General features: G+C 43.8%; 1 protein-coding gene across 4 annotated transcripts in view; it reads left to right on the top strand.

The window, feature by feature from the left end:
* Positions 1–22,966, top strand: part of NEDD4L (NEDD4 like E3 ubiquitin protein ligase) — a 358,982-nt gene that overhangs the window by 135,043 nt on the left and 200,973 nt on the right. The window contains exon 1 of one of the 4 annotated variants that reach the window (XM_037987934.2): positions 18,298–18,561. The exons of the other annotated variants lie outside the window; for them this stretch is intronic. The gene's annotated coding sequence lies outside the window, so the exon portion shown is untranslated. Of the gene's footprint in view, positions 1–18,297; positions 18,562–22,966 lie in introns of those variants that run through there. 4 annotated transcript variants of the gene reach the window in all.

Here is a 22,966-nt window from a genome sequence, read left to right as displayed (position 1 = left end):
CCCACCTTGGCCTCTCAAAGAGCTGGAATTGCAGGTGCAAACCACTGTGCCCAGCCAGACAGGTCACTTTTCCGTACCATTCTCTGATGTTGTGAGACTAGTGACAGTCCCTACTGCGGAACCTTGTCCCTGACTCCTGATGCATGGACATTTGCTGTTACCAAAGACACCTCTGCTTTACCAAATGTTTTGTCAGAGTGGAAGGAAAACCATAAGACTTCCTGCCCTCATTTTCTTCAGTCTAGAATGATGCTGGGGTCACTGAGTCTGTAGGGCAGAGAATCTGATGTGTTTTTTAGGAAGCGGAAGGTGTCAGACACAGTAGATGTTTGATAAATTTTGTTAATCTGGTCAGAGTGGAGCCTGAGAAAATTAAAAAATTAAAAAGCTGCTGAGGAGTGCTGGGGTCGCATTTTGACATAAATACAAAGGCACCAAAAGAGCCAAAAATATGAGGCCAGTCCTAGGGCTGGTGAAGTTTGGATCCCCTGCCTGACATTGTGTCCTGAGCCCCTGGCCCCTTCCTGCGCCTCTCCCCCAGCCGCCGGCCCCTCCTCAGTCCTTCCTCTCCTTTATCCTCCACCGTCTTTGCCTGTGCCCTCACTCCCATGCCCTGACTCTGGAGTCTTTGTCTTAATGCATTCTGTTTGTCTCACTGTCTTCCTCTGTTTTCCTTTTCTTATGGGGAGGAAGGGTAGAAAGAGTGTAAGAAGCTAAAGTATGAGGAAGGGAAGGTTGCCAACTGGAGATGAGTCAGAAATAAAAGCAGTTCTGAATGTGTAAGACAATGAGGAAAATATTTATTTTACAAAAATTGAACTACCAACCAAGCCTTCAGGAACACAGCCAGAAGGTGCTATGTAGGGAGAGGTGTGCATTAGGATGCTAGAGTGTGGCTGCTGGCGTCCCCACCCTAGGAGGAAGGGACTCGTTTCTTGGAACCCTGTGAATGGTTCTCCCCATTGTAGACAGTGAGGACTGGCTCTCCACCCCATCCTCAGTGGGTGCAGCCTTGGGGAGGCCGTGAGGCTGGTGATCATGGGACCTGCGTTATTGAAGGTAACAATGTCCCTTCTACTCAAAAGTCATGCTTTTAAAAATGCACAGTCTTGAATCCATTTGGGAAATATCTTTGGATCTCTAGACCGTTGTCTTTCTCAGATATGTATCACCTATGTTGTATTACTTCATTTTCTAAGAAACATTGTCATCGACTTTATAAAATTATTGAATAATTCTATTTAGGGGAGAAGCCTGGAAGCTAAGATTTTAAAGGTTGTTTATAAGTTAAGTGAACTGGCAAATTCTTAAATGGTAAATAAAACCTTTCCTACATGCTGTAGGTAGTTATCTAAATCAGGACCTAGCAAGCCTTTTTATTTATTTTCCTATAAAAAGTCAGATACTAAGTGGTCGAGGCTCTGCAGGACTTATGGTCTCTGACATAGCACTAAAGCAGCCGTGGGCAATATATAAACCAATGGGCCTGTCTGTGAGCTGATCGTCCGTGGGCTGCAGCTTGCCAGCCTCTGATGTTGTAAGCCATTGATTTTTTACAACATATATATTTAGAACTGGGAGTGTCAGTGTTATTTTGTCATGATTTCCAGATTAAACTCTTTCATAGACTGCTGGTTGGTCAATGACAGACTAATTCTGCTAGTATTGACTTCCTGGGCCAGGGAATGGGGTTCCTAGATAGTGCAGTAGCTTTTTATTTATTTTCTTTTCCATTCAAGGGCAACATGCTTAAAATACAGCATATGAAGCTTTTGGATATCTACTGTAAATTTTAAGGTCTAAAAATGAATGCAATTGTAAAATGTTTTTGCCTTAGAGAAAATACTCTCACTGCTTTGTGTTATAAATACATGAAAGATAATGATGAATTAAATGCATACAAGCAGATGCAGACATAATTTAAATTAGTGTATTGCAGTTAAAATATTGCCCATTTTCCCTACGGAATATTCATTAGACTTATGACCTTAGTGTAAGTAATGTTTAGTAAGGAATCTGCAATGTGTAACTCCTCCGTAAATTATTAAAAGGATTGGCATTCCTACTGTATAATATCAACACAAGGAATAGAAAATATGCCTGGATTCTTAATGAATGTGTGCTAACATTCCTTCTGGCATAGAAATGTGTAGTAAATCCACTTCAAGGGTTGTTCGCAGTTTTATCCTTCATTGTTATAGGCACGTTATTGTGTGTCTCCTGTTGAAGAACTGACTGATCATTATTTTAAGCTTCTGTGACTTCTAGATGCTTAAAACTAGGCACTCATGGTAAGAAAGTAGAGAACATTTGAAAGAAATACTGCGTTTCAAATTTGGGAGTGGCTGATAGAAAGACCAAACTAGGCTAGTCTTACAGCTTTATCACAGTTTTGGTTTTTTTCCTAGTAGGAAAATGATAGTATTGGTTGTATATTACCTCAAAGCATTCTCTCTCTCTGACACTGACTCGAATCATGTGGGAGTTCATTGAGAACAGTGATTTTAACTTGGTTAGGTGATTTTAAACATTATTTCGCAACTCTGGAAAACAAAAGAGAAATTTTCGAATATTTTTCTTCCAGGGTGGTGTCCTGGCTTTCTGGAGTGTGATTTCATCTTCTCTTTTTATTACATATGTAGTCAAACCATCATGTTCTGGAAAGGAGACTTCATCCACTAGATAGAGGGGCCATATAATTCTGCGTCTTTTGTTTGTCCTTACATAGTTTCTTGGCTTGGAATGTCAAAATATCAGAAATTGTTCTTTCTCTGGAATCATCTGTCTCCGCAGTGGCCTCGCCATCTGTACTGGCATCCAAGCTACGGACCCAAGAGTCGTCCTTTACTCTCTCACCCTTCCGGCTGCTGTGTCTGGCTTTCGGTGTTTGTGTAGAGCAGGGATCTCCAACTCCTGTGGCGTGTTAGGAGGTGGGCCGCACAACAGGAGGTGAGCCATGGGAGGGCAGGCGAAGCTTCCTCTGTATTTACAGCCGCTCCCCATCATTCACATTGCTGCCTGAGCTCCGCTTCCTGTCGGATCAGCCACTGGCATTAGACTTTCATAGGAGCATGAACCCTATTGTGGAGCTTCTCATGTGAGGGGTCTAGGTTGCATGCTCCTTATGAGAATCTAATACCCGATGATCTGTCACTGTCTCCCATCACCCCCAGATGGGACCATCTAGTTGCAGGAAAACAAGCTCAGGCTCCCACTGATTCTATATTATGATGAGTTGTATAATTATTTCATTATCTATTACAATGTAATAATAATAGAAATAAAATACCATAAATGTAATGCCCTTGAATCATCTCCAAACCATCCACCCCACTCCCCCAACCCCCGAACGAGCCTGGAGAAAAATTGTTTTCCACAAAACCAGTCCCTGGTGCCAAAAAGGTTGGGGACCGCTGGTGTAGAGGACTCCTCAAGCAGTGTCCATATCTGCCCTGTTCTCTCTGTCCCTCCGCCTAGGTATAGAATTCTATCTCTAAGACACAGACGGACCATGTACCTGCCCGGGCAAACACTTCAGTGATTGTGCATTGCCCTGGGTGAACGGGGGCACAGGGGTCTTTGTGACAGGTTTGTGCATTGCCCTGGGTGAACGGGGGCACAGGGGTCTTTGTGACACCCTGCAGTGCATCCCTCTCTGAGTCGCCGTGTGCTCCTCCTCCTCTGTGCCTTGCCGGTGCCCAGAACTGCTCCCTTCTCCCGCTTTGTACAACGGCCTTGCTCTCGTCCTTTCTCAGGTCAGTGCTGCTGATCTGTGTGTGTGACCCGGGTGCAGAGTCCTTGGCTCTGTGCCTGGCCCTGTGCAGGTCTCTGTGGTGGCACTTAACACATGGTGCTAAGATTCTCCCCGACAGGCCTTCAGCGCCCAAGGGCCAGAACCGTGTGCCGTACATCCTGCTGTAGTCCCACATCAGGCCAGGGGCACTGAGCTGAGGACTGCTCCCTACCCTCTTTCTGTGCTTGGCCGACTCAAGCGCCCGTTCTTCTGCCCCTCCTTGGCTTGGCCACCCCACCCCTTGGCCGAATCTCTCCTCCTTTTGTGCTTGTTCTCCAGGTGACTTATTCAGGCCTCTATTGTCATTACCCTCGCATTTCATTAATTTTCTTATTTATTTTATTCTGTAGGTTTAAGACATTCGTTAAAACATGCAGGTTCAGAATTTTAATAATATTAAAGTCCTCTATGAGTGCTCCTCACATTACTTTTCTGTCCTCCCTACATTAAAGTTAGCGCTGATGCCTTTATGTTTAAGGAAAGCCTCCCCCAGAGGGGCTCTGCCCGTGTCAGTTCATTCGAGGGTAGGTGTGCAGCCTCTGTCACCTGAAGGCCTCTTCCTGAAGGCCTCTTCCTGCTCTGGCTCTGTTGAGGTGTATTGGGGGGGGGTTACAGCACCCTCTGGTGGCCATATTGTCAGGTGCATTTTTGTTCTAGCCAAATAAAATGATACACAAATTGAATAGTCAGTCGATTGGAGTTCTTTTTCAGAGGACATCGTTAATTCACATTTTCTGTGTTTCAGCAGGTATTTAAGCCAGTCTCAAATAGTGACACTGATGCAGAGGAGAGAATGATTTTACTTTTAAGTATAGCTGGTTTTAAAGTAGATAATACATAGTGTTAAACTTTATTTCCCCGTTATTTCTTTCTTTTCTGTCAGAGAATTTCTTAAACTTGTAGAATCATTCAAATAAAATGCCAGTCACTAAAAAGGAATAATTAACTGGTAGTGGGAAAAATTAAATTCTTCAAATGCAGAGTACTGTGTTCATTTCAATATGGTCCCATAGACAGAATGTTTGGGATTCATTTTTTGATTTAAATGTTTATGAATCAGAACTTCACTCTTCCAGGTTTCTTTAAGAAAAGAATTTATCTATCTATGAATTAATTAGCAGGGTCTCTCTGCTAATTAAGGCTGGAGTGCAGTGGTGCAACTGTAGCTCACTACAGTCTTGAACTCCTGGTCTCAGGCAACCTTCCCACTTTAGACTCCCAAATAGCTAGGACAACAGGTGCATGCAACCATGCCTAGATATTTTTTTAACTTTTTTTTTTTTTTTTTTTTGGTAGATACAGGGATCTTACTGTATTGCCCAGGCTGGTCTTGAACTCCTCAAGGCCTCAAGCGATCCTCCTGCCTTGGCCTAAGAAAGGAATTCCTCTTGTAGAAAAATATTGTTATATAAATAGTTGTCTATATCCATGCTATTTATGGGTACAACTAAGGTTCATCTCAAAAGTATTTGTATTTGGCTTTGGAATAAAAAGAAATTTCCCCTTTCATAGGGTTCTGAGGTTGTAGGAGATTGTAGTATTACAAAAGAGTTAGTGGAACAATCTGTGATGTGGAAGAGACTCAGAAGAGGCGAGAGAGGTCTTTCACACTTTTTTTTCCTTGTATTGTCATCCCTTCTCTATCGCTAACTTGTCATCCCTTCTCTATCGCTAACTTGTAAATAGCCTTGTTTTTCGGACTGATGATCGTGACCCTCAGAGAACCACAGCAGCAGCAATTTTTAATTTAAATTTTTTAAAATGCAAGGTTGGGTGATTTTCTCTCTGGATGCTTGAGTTTTGTTTTTGATAAAAATTCTACCAGGGGCAGGGGAAAGAGTCCATTAAGTCTTGGTGCAAGAAACCCGGGCAGATTGCCTAAGCGGATATGCGCAACAAAGAACTGAAAACAGAGTAGGGGGTGCTGAACATACCCACAGAGGAAAATGGGGTGGGGAATGTATCTGCTCATTTCGTAATAAAGTCCTTCCTTTCCTTTAACATCTTTTAATGTTACAAATATTAACAAAAACCATGTTTTCAGTGGGACAGAAAATGAGGGAGGCACTTAGGGAGAAAAAGTGTCAGTTGAGATGATGTTAAAGTTTATTTTCTTCGCAGTTGCAGACATTAAGATTTATTCTCAGGGCTGTTAGGACAGTTCCTGCAGCTCTCTCTGGTGACCTAGGCATTGATCCTTTTTTTTTTTTTTTTTAAATGGAGTCTTGCTCTGTCTTCCAGGCTGGAGTGCAGTGGTACAATCTCGACTCACTGCAGCCTCCACCTCCCGGGTTCAAGAAATTCTCCTCTCTCAGCCTCTGAAGCAGCTGGGACTACAGGTGCCTGCCACCACACCCAGCTAATTTTTGTATTATTAGCAGAGATGGGATTTCACCATGTTACCCAGGCTGGTCTCAAACTCCTGACCTCAAGTGATCCGCCCACCTCAGCCTCCCAAAGTGGTGGGATTACAGGCATGAGCCACCGCGCCTGGCCTGTGCCTCTAATGTTCTGTGCACTATGCAGGGAGGTCCTGACTGCTCAGAGCTTAAATTCTGCATTCCTTTAAGTGTTTGGCCAACTGCAAGGGAAGCCACCTTGAAAGATACTCCCTCTTCTCCTTCACCGCTGGGTCCCCTGGCATAGGAGACCTGGCTCAAGGAGGCTTCTTCCTGGTAACCTGGGTTGTCACTGGGACCACATCTTCCCATAGGAGTAATGCTCCAGGTTGGATGGGAGAAGCATCTAACAGTGGTAACTTCAGCACACTCTGAGAGTGACCCTTATGGCAGACATACCTGACAGCAGTCGCTAAAGAAATGAGGGTTGCCACGTGGAGGTTGCTGGGAGGAGGGTGCTAAGTGAAGGTGCTGTATAAGCTGTATGCTTTTTACAAGCAGTTTAAGTTCTGCTGTCCAGCCCGGTGCCACGGGGCCACCCTGGAAATAAGTTCCTCCAAGTAAACCCTGTGTCTTGTTTGTTAGCTCTGGGTCTCTTCTTTGGCCTCTTCAACTTGCTGCTGTCCCTGGTGAAGTTCATACAGGTCTGGCACAACACAGGAGTAGACAGTTACCTGTACTGTGCCAGCTGTCTTTGCTACAAACATTTGCCCAGAGAGTGGCATTTGTGCCGGTTCTTAAAGTGTTTCTTGAGCTGTACGTTCACAGGCCATATCCTCTTTCAACCTGCTTCATGGCTAGGTAGAATGAACACTCCGCCTGGGCCCTGAGCCAGCTGGTCACCTGCAGCACCCCCTCCTTGGAGATAGATTTTCATGTTGCATCTTACCGAGTTGATTGAGTATTCACTTCCAAGCTGCATGCTGCACACACGGGCCTGTAAATAGCTTTTTCCTGTACTTGTGGGTGTCCTTTCAGATCGCTTCATCGGATTTCAGTTACCCAAGTTTTATTTGGTTCACCATAAGTTTGCAAAAAAACACTTTTTGTTATCCTGAACATTGCAGGTGGAAACATGATTAATTTTGAATTATTTTTGTTTAACTTCTACCCTCTTTCCTATTTACAACCTATTTTGTTCATTTTAACTTCTGCTGTTTAAAGACTTCTAAGGCTGGGCGCAGTGGCTCATGCCTGTAATCCCAGCACTTTAGGAGGCTGAGGTGGGTGAATCACATGGTCAGGAGATCCGGATCATCCTGATTAGCACAATGAAACCCCGTCTCTACTAAAAATACAAAAAAATTAGCCGGGCGTGGTGGCGGGCGCCTGTAGTCCCAGCTACTCGGGAGGCTGAGGCAGGAGAATGGCGTGAACCCGGGAGGCGGAGCTTGCGGTAAGCAGAGATCGCACCACTGCACTCCAGCCTGGGTGACAGAGTGAGACTCCCTCTCAAAAAGAAAAAAAAAAAAGAAAGTGTTCTCCTAAGCGCGCTGCTCACCCTTTTTCCCAAACAGGACCTAACCCTGTGAGGGAGAGCGAATTAGGCCATTTGTTTACAGTTTCATCAGCACCAGGCATGCACGCCATTAGTCATGGTCGTTGCTCTCAAGGCACTGTACTTGTAGCAGCAGGATGGTGCAAATGTGCAGCTGAACAGCTGGCACAGGTTCCTGGTTAGCATTTAGTGCTACAGGAATGACAGGGAGGCCTTAATTGTGATCAGACCGTGGGAGCTGGATTACCCCAGACTCTGGCTCACTTCTCTGTAAGCTTTTGGTAGGGAGCTTGGAATTAGCACCATTAGTAGAAACAGGTTTCAAAGGGAATGATACCTGTTCCGTATGAAACACTTTAAAACTACCGATGTCCACACGTCTTAAGTTTTTAAAAAAGAAGCTTAAAGCAGTTTCATTTCATCAACCCCAAATTGGAGAAGCTATGAATGACCAGACTGATGAATGTCTTAAAATGTATGTATATTATATAAAATGTAAAAACAGACAAGCAGGAACGTACTGCCAGTTTCTATGACAGCTACCCTTCAACTATCACTGTAGGGCAATTAAGTGGGTACAACCTCTAGCCATTTGGAAATATGTATCAAAATGACAAATACCTGGTCGGGCATGGTGGCTCATTCCTGTAATCCCAACACTTTGGGAGGCCTAGGCAGGTGGATCCCCTGAGGTCAGGAGTTCGAGACCAGCCTGGCCAACATAGTGAAACCCCATCTCTACTAAAAATACAAAACTAGCCAGGTGTGGTGGTGCATGCCTGTAATCCCAGCTACTCGGGAGGCTAAGGCAGGAGAATTGCTTGAACCCAAGAGGCAGAGGTTGCAGTGAGCCAAGATCATGCCATTGCACTCCAGGCTGGGCAAAAAGAGTAAAACTCTGCCTCAAAAAATAATTATAATAAATAAATAAATAAAAAGTAAAAAATAAAATGATGAATGTCTGTACTCTTAGACCCAGCACTCCCAGTTCTGCCAGTTCATGCAACAGATACATATGCACATGCGTACAGAGAAGGATACATATGCACACGTGTACAGAGAAAGATACATACACACACATGTACAGAGAAGGATGCACAAGAACACGCATTCCCTAGTTGATGGAGTCACAGGAGATTAGAAACAACAGAAAAGGGTGCATTAAACAACAGTTTGAACCTGTGTTGAGACATCAGCATCCCTTCTTCTCTCCCACCCTCCCTCTGCCCTCTGCAGGTTTTATTCTCAGCCTGGTTTTCTCCATTGGATGTCAGCCCTAGGCTGGCATTTACAGCAGAGAGATGGTGGCTCCTGCAGAGCTTACAGCCTGTATTTTATTAGGCTGTGTTGAGTTACCCCTGATGTGAGCAGGAGAATGGGATGTTCTGTAAACTGGCCTCTAGCCCATCATGAATTCGTATTTTTTTTATAATGTGTGAGTCACACTCCCTTCTGTCTTCATTTCCTTTTCACACTCCCAGCAGATCATTCTCTCTCTTCTGATGGGCATTTTATAGATGAAGCAGCAGAGGCTGAGACCTACTGTATTTTGAGACACTGTAGCTTCATATGGCATAATTAAATCATAGTCATCAATCAGTTTTAGGAGGTAGGGATTATTACTGGCATTTTCCAGATAAGAAGAATGGAGGATGAGAAGGGTTAGGCGTCTTGCTTAAGTCACAGCAGACTTAAGTGCCAGAGTTGGAGCTGCATTCCAGTGTACTTGCATAGACTCTCTTCTCATGCTCACTGCACGCCAGTCACCTGGTATGCTGAGGCCCTGCCTCCAGGCCTTCGGATTCAGCTCATCTGCAGCCCTGGCATTTCCAGCTCCCCAGGTGACTGGAATGAAAGCCAGAGCTGGTCTACACCACCAGTAAATGATCAGGTTCTCACCTGATCATTTCATTAAGAATCTTGGTTTTCTGCTTTCAGTCTGAGAACTCTTGTTCATGCTCTCAGGCATGACTTCATGCAGGAAAGTGATCTTTGCAATTAATAGGTGCTTGGAAAGCCTTTAAGCAGCAGGCAGTGGACAAGGCCACTCAGTAGGAAGGGCCGGGCATGAAGCCTAGTGCACAGGCTTTTGAAGACCCCTCGGAGGGTCTTCAAAAAAACAGTGGGCTTCCTTTGTCTCTGTGGCTTCCAGACCTTGTTGGCCAGCAATTGTCTGCTTCAAATGAGCTGGCTCTAGAGGGGCCTGGAGAACCCAGAAAAACTTTGTGACAACCTGACAAGTTTATTTTAATCTTCTGGGCATTGGCTTTCTGCACTTATTGCTCACTGAATCACTGAACCAGGCAGGTGGGGGACTGGAGGGCTGGGAATGGGTAAGAAGGGCAGCCTTTGGAAGGAAAATCAGCAGAGGGTGGGGACCGGGGAAGAAGTAGTAAGAAGGGAAACCTTTTTCTTAGATTCTTATAAATCAGAACAACAATAAAGAAAAAATTTAAATCTAAAATATATATGATTAGGATTCAAATCCAGTATGCTTCAATACATATAAACCTTTGACTTAATATTTTCTGTAGTAGATGAAAATAGGACTTTTTTTGTTTCCCTTCTCTTCACATGTATTGAGATTTTTTTGTGTGTTCTGCATACATTTTAAGATTAATTATGAAAATCAAATTACCAGACACTTGAAATAGAAATATAAAATTAGTAATATTCAAAGATGATTAAATGCACGATTTCCTTTTCTCATAAAAAGAGAAGCAGATGGAACCTGTATTCTGAAAGCAAATATGGAAATCACATTAAAAATCAGAAAATCGTCACCACTGCCCCCACCCCCATGTGCATGTCGTTTATCTTTGGTCTGAGTTCAAGGGAGAGAGAATATGAATGTGCTGCTAGCTCAGGGAGCTTCAGTTCTTGCTTTCTGAAGAGCTGGGCATGTGCTTGAGTCTATATTATCTCTTGTTTGCATTTTTCGCGACTTTGCCTCCATTTAATCCAGGGAAAACTTCATGGTAGGGATGTGAGATGTATTTTGAGGGCTGAAAGAAAGGAGTTTGAACCAAAGCAGGACAGTGTTCAGAATGTGGAAGCAAAGAGTCCTTGCAAGGGAATGTGCGGCCAAGGCCTCTGTTCAGCGATAGTCCGGCTGAGATCAGGACCTGTGCCTGACGCCTGGGCCAACCCACAGGACAGTCCTCCAGCACCGCACTTCTCCTTTCATTAGACAGCTCTTCATTAGCCTACTGGAAGAAAAAAACAGAGATGAGTGAAAATGTGCATACAGAACGCAGGGCTCAAAGGGACCCTAGCACCAGTGGTTCTCAACCCTGTCCTGGCATTAGCATCACCTGGGAGCTCCAGCAACATATTGGCTGCCAAGACTTGGTCCAGAGCAAATGACTTCCTTGGCCTGGGGTGAGATGTGGGTGGCCAGGGTCAGGAACCACTGAGTGGGTCCACCGCTGCAGACTGGGAAACTGAGAATCTGGGAGGCTGCTTGTTCCCTCAAGGACCTGAAGTGTCATGGGGAGGCAGGACTAGGCTTCGGGCTCCTGACTCTGTCCTAGCCTGTATTCCAGTGTGCCGTGGGGCGCGTGCAATTTGAATCTGGCCCCTGTGCACTTTGAAGCCCTGTGTTACTCTGGTCCCAAAGCCCCTGCCCTTGACTTTCCATGTAACAGCATATTGGTGGCCAGGGCTTTGCACTAACCTATGTGCCTCCAACATGGTTTTTGAATAATGGAAGCTAAGCAGATGCATATTAATGCCTGCATTATGGAGAAGACTGTCTCTTTGCAAGTAATCTGTAGTTATTCGTCTTGAAAGTGAGTTAATTCATTGTCTTTCTAACGAAAGTGATTGCATGGCCTAATAGTCTTTCAGTCGGTCTGTGTGGCAAGGTAGAAGCTCGGAGTGGATTCTCAGCTCCTGTTGAGTGAGCTCGGAGTGGATTCTCAGCTCCGGTTGAGTGAGCTCGGAGGAGTGGATTCTCAGCTCCGGTTGAGTGAGCTCGGAGTGGATTCTCAGCTCCGGCTGAGTGAGCTCGGAGTGGATTCTCAGCTCCGGTTGAGTGCTGCTTTCCTGCATCAGAGATCTCCTCTCCCAGGCCGCTCTGTCATGAGCAGGATTCTGAACCAAGACCTTTTCTTCACCTGTCTCGGGTGCCCTCACCGTGAGCTTTGCAATCCCCTGACAGCTCAGAAAGCCTTTATCCTCATCCAATATTTGGTGAACAGCTGACACCTCCTGGGAATCTTTAAAATTGTTCTCTAAAGAAACCGTTCTGCCACAGGTGCCTATTTTTAGACTTTATAAAGCCCACGTCAGATTGTCGCTGCCTTTCTCTCTGTCTGCTAAGCCTGCTGTTTGAAAGGCAGCAACAGGATCTTTTGTGTTTAAAAGTTCAGCCCCATCTGGTGCATTCCCCACTTGAACTCCGTAGCCCTGGTGTGCTCTGGGGTACATCTCTTCCAAAACCCAAACCACAGGTACTGACCTTTACACCCCAGGAGTTGACATCATACACCTGGAGGAAGAAAATAACTTACAGACAATGAGCCTAGAGTATAAATGGCTATGTTTTAAAACCTTCGATTTGCTTTGGGTGTATTTAGCCTGTACGGCTAGACTGGTGTGAGTTTTGGGCTCTCTAGGAGGCTGTCCAAGTTCAGAATAAGTGCATCTGCTGGCGTCTAGCTTAAGGAGTTAGCAGCCCTCAAGTCCAATAACGAACGTGTAAATCAGAATTCAGGTGTGTTGAGGTGGGGCTTTGCACACATCCTGGTCAGCCTGGGGTGATTTCCTCTCTGGCCAGTGGTTTTGGCTTTTTTCTTTACATGAACTCATCTATTGTAAGTAATGGTCACTGACTGACTTCAGAGGTAGTGATAGCTCATAGTGAAGCCTGTGGCCCACAGCGGTGGTGGGCACACCTCGATCCCTTCGCCTTTCCTCCATCCCCACCTTTCTCTCCTTACTTCAACCCTTCCTCTTTCCACACTGGGCCATCCAGCAGAAGTCAAGTATCTTTTATTTCTTATCTTTATTGAATGAGAGTTTTATGATTCATGTTATTAAATTTAAAGTAGGTAAATGGAATCTCTTATGTGGAATTCTCTAAAAAAGAATTAAAACTCCAGTAAAAGCAAACCAAGTATTCCAAATCATTTTTAGGGAAAAAAGATATAATTAGAAAAGACTGGAGAGGGTATGCAAACTATTAACATTATGTTAGGGTGGTAGGAGTATAAATTATATTTCCTTTTTCTGAATTTCTAAATTTTCTTCAATTAACATATTGTTTAAAGTATCAAATATGTAGAAAAAAGAGCATGCGTGCCTGTTGATCTAGCAAACACACTTCATTCAAAGGAACTCTTCCTAAGGAAGTATTGAAGTTATATTTTATCCTTATGTATCCAAAGAGAGTATGTGTGTATCGTATACCTAAAGAATTAGCTATTAAGATGAAGCATTGCTTATAATGAAAAAGTTGAAGCACCCTAAATTAGCTTAATAATGGTTTATCTTTATAATGGAATAGTATAAAACCATTAGAAATGATGTTGCTGATAAGTATTTAATGTTATGGAAACATTTTATAACATAGAATGAAAAGCAAGTTGTAGATTGGTTTGTATAATTTGATCTCATCTTTTTACAGGAAACACATAATGCAGAAATATAGATGAAGGTCTGAAAGGGTATTAAGGCCCTAATGTATTAGTAGCATTATCTCAGAGAAGCAGGCTCATGAGCGTTTTCTTTTCTTGTAACTAAATATATATATGTGTTCATGTGTCTGTATACAGGATATGTATATACACTTGTGAAGAACCTGTATTGCATTTACTACTGGAAGGGTTTTTTTTAGATTGAGATATTAAAGTTACCTCTTTGAGTGAGAACCTATGATTTATACTTCTTAGTTTACCTTTTACCTCCATTATTTAAATCCATCTTTTTCTACCTTCAAATAGAAGATGTAACAGTGATAAAAAGGCTGGGTATGGTGGCTTCCACCTAAAATCCCAGCACTTTAGGAGGCCAGGAGTTCGAGACTATCCTGAACATAGTGAGTGACATAGTGAGACCCCATACCTACAAAAAATTTTAAAAGGTTAGCCAGGCGTAGTGGTGTGTGCCTGTAGCCCCAGCTACTCAGGAAGCTGAGGCGGGAGGATTGCTTGAGCCTGGGAGGTCAAGGCTGCTGTGAATCGTGAATACACCACTGCACTTCAGCCTGGGTGGCAGGCAGAGTGAGACTCTGTCTCTAAAAATATAATATTTTAAGAGAGAAAAACAAAAACTAGTGATAAAAAGAACTTAAACTGATTTTTAAGTGGACTATTGATAATTATAATGGCTGAAATTTTTAATTGCCATTTGTATCAATGAATAACCCCACTGTCACTACATTTTCTGATGTGTTTGGTGTATCTGGTTCCTATAGGAGAGACAGTAATGCGATTTGACATACCATATTGCTGATTAGAAGCCTAATCTCTGTAATGGGAAGCTCAATAATGAAGCTTGTTCAGAACTGTGTTACAGTCAGTTAACGAAGCTCTGAGATCAAGGGCCTGGCTTTTGGTGGCCTCTACTTCAGAATCCAGAGGTTTGTTTCTATTTATTTGGGTTTTGCAGCTAAGTTCCCTGGACTCAGGTGACCTGCAGGTTGGCTCTGCTGTAATAGGTAAATTGCTAAAAAAAAAGACATTGGCCTTGGTATGTACAACTTAACATTTTATCGGCGACATAGTCTTATTACAGAACAATCACATTAAGCTAGAACTTGGTGTATAACCAGCATAGATACTCCTGCCACCCTCAGTGTATAACCAAAGTGCTAAATCGCATGCACAGATAACAGGCATATAATTGGTTATTTCAGAAAAGTTATACCTGGTGGGCAGTGAGAGGTGAGCCCTGATCTGAGAAACCCCAGTGCTTCAAGGGGAAGCAATCTGGGAAACTCCAGTGTTGGGATTGGGGTTCAATCTGGGAAACCCCAGTGCTGACAGGGTACGTGGTACAAGCTTGATAAAAACTTGCTTAATGTCACACCTGTAATCCCAGCAATTTGGGAGGCTGAGGCAGCTGGATTACTCGAGTTCAGGAGTTCGAGACCAGTCTGGGTAACACGGTGACACCCTGTCTCTACAAAAAATACAGAAATTAGCCTGGTGTGGCAGCATGCTCCTGTAGTCCCAGCTGTTAAGGAGGCTGAGGTGGGAGAATGGCTTGAGCATGAGAGCTGGAGGTTGCAGTGAGCTGAGATCGCGCCATTGCACTCCAGCCTGAGCTACAGAAAATAATAATAATTTTTAAAAACTTAATGACGATAGCATTTGAGTTGGCTTGTCAATCCTGGTCTCCTAAATATGTGAGCCTGGACCATTAAACTGTGTGACAAGGAGCTGTCATCTTAACATACAGACATTCAATGCATTGTTCAAGATCAGAAATGATTTATTGGTTCTGAGGCACTATTGACTGTGTGTAAGGTGCCATCGTTAATTTAGTAACAAGGGGAGACGGTGGCAGGGAAGTTCCTGTTGCCTGTCTTGTGATAGGCTTGCTGATTTCTCAAAGGTTAAGATATTAAATTGTCTTAATCAAAGAGGGTATTTAAGGGCATCATTAGGGTTAGTTCTCAGGTCTCCTGACTCCTAGCTTCTCTAGTTTAGTGATTCGTGTTTGCCTTTTGACAGTTTACCACTCACTTTAATGGTTTTTACTAGCTCTCTTGACATGCTTTTCACTGCTTACATGGTTGGTTTCCTACCTAGCTGAACGCAAGCATCTGTGCCTTCTGCTGTGTTAGCTGGTGGTGATGCAGCCCACAGGTACTTGTCTCTTTCTTTCAGGAGAGTTCAGCAACCATCTATTTTATGTTGAAAGGCACTGTACTGGGAGATGAAGAACACGGAGTTCTAGGCTTCCAGGAATTTATCATCACTTGCTGATTTGAGCTGAGCCTGGCACTTGAACATGGGCCGTAGATTTCCAGATTTCCAGATGTAAAAAGAAAGAGAGAGAGAGATCCTTGAATGTGTAGACTTGTCTTTCTGCCTGCTTGCTTCACTTCTTATCATTTTAAATTGATATTTAAATTTAAAATATTTAAATATCAATTGATATCCTGGTTTGATGTGATCATGTTCCAACACAGCACAATAGCCTGTATGGCTTTGGGCATGCACCTGTGGCAGTTGCAAAGGTTTTTACAGTGAGGTGGCTAAGAGGAGAGTAAGGCCAGTGTATAGAGTGTGGATGAGGTCAGATGTGCGACTGTATTTCTTGATTTAAGTCATTTGATTTAGGAGCTATTTCTTTGGAATATTTTATATATGAGAATGTACATCTGATTGGAAGACAGAAGGTACTGAAATGTACCTCTTGAATTATTCTGGTATAAAATTAAACTAAATACCAGGCATATACTTAATTTCACAGACTTGCAAATAATATACTGGGGTAATGGAAGAGACAGGACCTTCTATGTGGTATGAAGTTCTGTGATAATTCCTATCTTCCTTTGTACCTAAAAGAGGCACCCTCTCCTGTCATACTGCAAACAGATGCCACTACTATGTGTAGACACATTTGCCAGCTGTGGCACAGCTGGTCACCCAGGCCTCATCACAGCTGCCTATAAAACCCACATTTATTCTCTTCCCCCTAGATCTTCTTTAGAAATTACTGGTATCATTTTAGGGAGTATCCTAGTGACACCACCTAAATAATGAATTTTCCAATTTCTTCTTTTTCCACGGCCTTCACGTCATCTGGTAAATATTCCCCTCAGGTTGGCATCTGCTTCTGAGACCCTGCTGGACATAGATATATTAACCAGGGATGGACAAAGGTCTTGGAAGATTGAAGTGATTAGGAACATTTCTTCCAGTATCTCCTGTTCATTGTTTTTGACTTCCCTGATTTCCAATATATTATCTACTCCGGCCACACAGAACAGCTTGCCTGAGCTCAGCTAAGTCTTGCTCTCCAGTCAGGGACCAGCCCAAAGGCTGTCCCTTTTTTTACTTATTTCCTGGGTCTTCACCTGGCCTCTTCCCTGCACTCGGTGGAGATGCCTGCCCCATGCTTTTCAGTAGCGTTGGCTCTTAGCTGTTCCGTTCCGGGGAAGGATTGGTTCTTTGTTTTCCTGTTCTCCATGTGTGTTGTGAATTTCATTCTTTGTCACTGTATCACGTGAGGTGGGTAGGGAAGAGAACTTTTACGCTCCCCGCTGTTGTTAGTGGCCTGATTACGAGTCTGTGGGAAAGAGTGAAGGCTGGAAAGAAGATCTGGTGGGAAAGAACGAGAGTCGTCCTTGAGCAGCCAAACTAAGTCGTCAGAAAGTTAATGTAATAAAGCAGGAATTCTAATGGGCTGCCTGCTACAGCGGAGATGGAAGGTGGTGTAGGGCTCCTGACTGTAAAATGCAGGAGCCACCAGCAGATGGTGATGCGACTTCTCAGCCCAGGTGGGACTCTGCATCTCCCCCTCCCATGGACAGTCACTTGATAAGTGTTGTGCCGGTCACCCATGCCCTGGTCATTCTTATCGTATCGAAGAATGGTAATATAAGTATGCCGTAAATTCCCATTGTAAGAAATAATCGCCTTTTAAAAGGAAGCATTCAAGAAAAAGACCTTTTGGCTCAATAAAGCCTTTCTTTTCCTCAACACTCTTGACTCTTAAAAGGGGCCTCGAAATGGGAATTTACACGGAACTTTAAACAGAAGAAACTCCCTCTGCCTTGGGCTGCAACTTGTCCCTGGCAGGGTTTGGGCTGTGGGGTCATGGGATCTGTCTCTTTGACCATTGTATGCAAAAATGATTTTAAAATTGGCCTCCCTAACCTGTTGGAGACATTAGTTTTAAAAAAAAGAGAGAGTAAAGAGGAAAATATTTTGCTTTTGGGTATGCACTGGATCCATTTTTAAAGTGAGAGAAGGTGAAAGGGGTGACTGGTTGATTTAGGATAATACTTTTAGAGCCACGGGCAACTGTGAAAGGCAAGGAAATGTAAAAAGGGCCAAAGCACGTTGATTGCAGGACCTGTGGTCCCAAAGCAGCACGTGAAGGAGGTTTCAAGGCTGTTTCTAGAAACAAGAACCACGAAGGTGGCATAGGTCGAGAAGCTTGCTGGATGTCACGAAGCTAGTGGAGATGGGATCCAAAGCTAGTTTTGGCTGATGAGAATACAGGCTCATGCCTTGTATGTGAGGACAGTGGGACAGTTGTTTAAACGGAAGTATCTAGAGGAGTTTCCTTATTGCCTTGAATATATTTCTTTTTAACATTGCTATGGACATTTAGGAAAAGATGCCACTGATACTCCAAAAGGGACATTCCATACACCTCAGATGGATCCCGGAGGCTCCAGGGTCACCTGGGCCGGGCCAGGTATACACACGTCTCATGGCAAGCTGGCTGTTATAACTCCCCTGATGTTGTTTTGCTGCAAGGGCAGCATTGTGGGGCTGTGGTTTGAATTGCTTTTTTGTGTCTCTTGAATACACGAAGTTCCTCCTATAGTCATTGGCTCTGCTGCCTCTGATGAGGCACTTCCTTGTTCCCCACATTTGAATTTGCTCCCGATTCGAGAGAGGCAGGCATCAGCGGCAGCAGCTTCCAACCCAGACAGGCTTCAGCAGCGCGAGGGTGCCTGGGTGGGTGGCTGCGCGGGGCCCTACCTGGACGGGAGCGGCTGCAGAGCCCTCCCCACGCGGTGCCTCCCGCTCCAGGCTGTTGGTTACCTGGCAGGGAGCTGGCAGAGACCAGGATTTCTCCTCACCGCCGCCGTTGCTGTTGTTAGGGGAAACAGACCATCTGCATCTAGACCTGCCTCTCTCTCCTCTTCCTACTTCAGACGAGCTCTTCCTGCCTGGAATCTGGTAAGTGCCACCGAAGGTTCCATTCCCCTTATTACTCGATTCGTGCCCACAGCATCAGGAGAAGGTTCTCTTATCGTGAATCCCTTAGCTTTAACCCAGATGTGCAGGATTTGGGGAATTATTTGAACTTGCTTGCTTTCTTTTTAAAATGTCCATTAGACATTTTTTGCATGCTTCAAAATCAAAAGGCGGCACAGTGAAAACATTTTAATTATTTATGTATTTAACCTGTGTCATCTTGTTTGCAACCTCTTTTCTTCAGGGTGGTGCAGCGAAAAATTACGCAGATATTGCTCTGGTGCTTCTCCCCCCCTTTTATGAATAAATTACTGCATTTGTCATCACTGTGTTCCTGAAATGTCAAAAATAGACACTGTAAAGGAATCTGTCATGTAGAGTTCAGAGATTTTCAGATTTCTGAGTTCAAAACCTCAGGTGAAGCGAGGACAGATCTTTTATTTAAAATTTGATTCTTTTTAGGCTTCACTGTGAATTAAGTTCAATTTAGAGCATAGCTAATGCAATCAGCCAGCTCATGATGGGACAACATACTTCTCTATTGTTTTAGATTCACCTCCTGGGATACACACACCTTCTCATTTGTTTTATAACCTTTACAGGAAATACCTGGGGATGAGTCACATGACCCCTAACTTGAATTTTTACATGTATTCACACAGATGAAATGATTTTGCTCTTATATGGATAAACGTGCAGTTAGGAACTTTAAAAAATTGTAAATGAGGTGCTTAATCTTTACTCATTGTCTTTTCCCACATTCTTCAGCCCTCAAACATACAAACTTTTTTTTCCTTTAACAGAAAATAAAACTGGCACTTAGTTTTAATTTACTCTAAGTTAAAGACTACCCATGTTATGTGCCATTAAAAATGACATAGAAATTAATCTGTCTTTCTCTTTGACCTAATCTTACTAGCCAGGGATATTGGGGCTCTACTTTTCTGTTCTCTCTCTCTCTCTTTTTTTTTTTTTTTTTTTACATCAGCCACAGGTAATACTCTCTGGTAAACATATAACTTGAGGAAAATTGGATTAGGCTAATGCTGGAATAGAAAAGCAGGGCAGTGCCTGCTCTGTTTGGATGATTCTATATAAACAGTGAGAAAGTCTCAGGCTGCCATAGACAAAGGCTGAGACGGGAGCTCCTGGTGATTTTTATGAGGGGGAAGAGGAGATGGTGAGGAGGAGGGCACCGAGCATGTGCAGCAACTTGAAGCATGTCGGAAAGAACATTTGCCAGAAATCTTCAAAACCGTGGCCGTTGGTCATGTGTGAAGTGGAACTTCTGGCCCTGTTTGCTTGATGGCGACTTCTTATTGTGCTTGAGAATTGTGTGGCATTGGGTCCTTGGATGTGGGAGGAACGGCAAAGTGGTTTAGTGAACAGGGAAGTGCCTTCCTTTTTGGGTGGGACTTGCCGTGGTAGAGCCTGGGCCATCACCTTAAAAGGAGATGTTTCTGTTGAGAGATGGAAAATTGGCAAGACAAATGCCATAAACTTTAACCTGTTTATAATTCCTTACCTGTAAACTGCTTTGCACGCAAGGTAATGGTTCTACCCCATAAGGGACAAGGAAGAACAGCACATAAACCTGATGGAATGGAGTGTGGCCGTGGGTGGGAGCAGCTTTGCAAGAAGGAAATGGGACCCCTTCTTGAGACACCCCCGTTTGCTTCTGCTCCTTCTTGCCATTGACGTGCCCTTCTCCTGAAATTACCCAAACCTGTGTTCGGCAACAAGAGGCTGCCCCTTGATCCAGATGCATTTTTCAGCTTGTAAACGCTCACCTCTTGCCAAGGGACCCAAGCACCTGGTTAATGATCTTAAATGTGAATGATCCTTTGCCTTGATTAACATTGAGCTGGGTTAGTATGCACAGGCCAAGCTCCATGGTCCTTCCATGTGATCCCTTCCCTGCCAGCCACCTGTCCACCTGTAGGAACTGGGCATGGCCAGTTTTCCCTTTATATGCTCTCTTTGCCTTGGATGGAATTTGGGCTGAGACCGATGGGGTGGAACCAAAGCTGTTCAGCAGAAGAGAGCAACCACAGAGCAGCCTGTTGGGTGGAGGGCTTGAGGGTTCCTAAAACCCAAGGACCTTCTGGAGAGCCTTTCCCCTAACCCTGCTTGAGGGAAGGTGCTGCCTCACACTCTCTCCAGTGCGTGGGGGTGGGGTGGCAGCGGCTGATCAAAGGCTGTCACCTGCAAGTGATAATGGCCTGGGTCTCTTCAGCACCGACCTGCCTTCTTCACCTTTCTGCTCGGATACCCCTTGGCACCTGTCCTTAAAGGAAAGAGCTGTCTGGATGGCCTAGTAGCTGTAGGCTAGGTAATGTTAGCCCTTTCTTCTGACCTAGGTATGTGATGGTGGTATTTCTACCTGTTTATGTTGAGACCTTTGCAGAGATGAAAGAAAAGCTTCCAGAGCTGCAAAAATGAGAGGTGGCCCTTTTTTAAAATTTATTTTAAGAGACAACTTTTAAAATTGCTTTTTAAAAAATTTGGCTGGCACCATCCTGCAGCCTATCAGATTTCCCTTGAGAACTGTGGATTATTGGCTTATTTCTTGCCACCTCCAATCCCAAATTAAGCAGAGTGACATATGAGAAGCTGGGGACATCAGCCTAAAGCGTTTATCAGGCATGTCCTTCCCATCTGGATCTTTTCTCTCCCTGGCCCTAATTTTATTTTAAGGAATGGGGTCTGTTTAAATTGCTGGTGGCAAAAGGATCCCTGGGCAGTGTTTCCATGGTCCTCTAAGGTGGAGTGTGGGGGAGCTGGGGACATACAGTAGTCATGGGTTATCCATCTTGGCCTCTTTCCCAGACCAAGTTCTGCCTCATGCTTATTGTTTTAGCTGCGAGTTATAGAATCTGATGTTTACCTTAGAATCCTAGGATGGAAAGGGTTAAGAATGATTTCTGATTTGAATTCCTTGTTTCTATGGAGTTCTTAAACCTATACATTACACTTATTATTTTACAAAGCACTAGTTCATAACAGTTGACAGGAACAAGTATGATTTGGCTTCTTTGTTTTTTGTTTGGTTATTTGAGACGGAGTTTCGCTCTGTCACCCAGGTCTGGAGTGCAGTGGCACAATCTCCGCTCATGGCAGCCTCTGCCTCCCAGGTTCAAGCGATTCTCCTGCCTCAGCCTCCCAAGTAGCTGGGATTACAGGTGCCGGCTAACGTTTGTATTTTTAGTAGAGACGGGGTTTTGCCATGTTGGCCAGGCTGGTCTCGAACTCCTGACCTCAGGTGATCTGCCCGCCCCCGTTTCACAAAGTGCTGGGATTACAGGCGTGAGTGACCACGTCCAGCCTTTTTTAGTTTTCATATTGATTATATTTTCTAAAACACATACTCATTTATATAGTCTAATAAAAGGTTTTTAAAAATAGTTGTTTAATCCATGTTGACATCTTCTTACGTTGCTGTAGAAATTTTGTTGTATTTATCCATATTATGAATTGCTTCAAGCCAGTGGTTCTCAACCAGTGGCAGTTTTGCCTTCTCTCCTACAACGGACATTTGACTCTATCTGGGGACAGTTTTAGTTGTCGTATTCGAGGGAGTGGGGTGTGAAGCTGGCAAGCATCTAGTGGGTAGAGGCCTGGGTGCTGGTCTGTTTTCTACACTGCACAGGATGGCACCTGTCTCACAGCCTAAAGCGTCGGTACTGGCTGACCAAATACGAAATGCCGTGGAAGACCAGGTGTGGTGACTCACGCTTATAATCCCAGCACTTTAGGAGGCTGGGGCATGAGGATTGCTTGAGCCCAGAAGTTTGAGACCATGTTTAAGTTTAAGTCCTCTAAAGTGGTGATTCCGAGGCTATGCAGATGACGGCTGGTTTGCTGAAGAGCTGACTGGTATTTCATCCAACATCTGCATTTTTCTTTTGCTAAGAATGCCTTGAGAAACATTTTAGCCTTTTAGGCCTGAATTTGTTATTAGCTTAATAGCCTTCCTATGGTTGAATTTAAATGGAAAGAAAATTGCATCTTGCAACAAGAAAAAGAACATCAGGGAAAAACTGAGAAAATGGAAATAAAGTGTGGAATTTTGTTAATAATAAATCAACTTTGATGCCTTAATTCTGAGACATGTCCTGAACCAATGTAGTTCTTAATAATAGGGGAAACTGGCTTCGGGGGACATGGGGACTCTATCTTATCTTTGTAATAATTCTCTAAGTCTGAAACAAAGTTTATTTAAAAAGCGCAAAATTGTTGCCATTTTGTTAACAGATATAGTAGTCAATCTTACTGTTTTCTTTCTCTTTGAAATAGGCTGCTGCAAAGGTATGTTCTTTGTTATCTCAGCTCTCTGCTCAGGGTAGCCATGAAATGGCTCTTTCAAAAATGTGCCCAGATAAATTTG

The sequence above is a fragment of the Chlorocebus sabaeus genome, chromosome 18, assembly GCF_047675955.1.
Source record: "Chlorocebus sabaeus isolate Y175 chromosome 18, mChlSab1.0.hap1, whole genome shotgun sequence".
Taxonomy (NCBI): domain Eukaryota; kingdom Metazoa; phylum Chordata; class Mammalia; order Primates; family Cercopithecidae; genus Chlorocebus; species Chlorocebus sabaeus.
The sequence above is the reverse complement of the archived record's forward strand: the minus strand, read 5'-3'. Positions and strand labels throughout refer to the sequence as shown.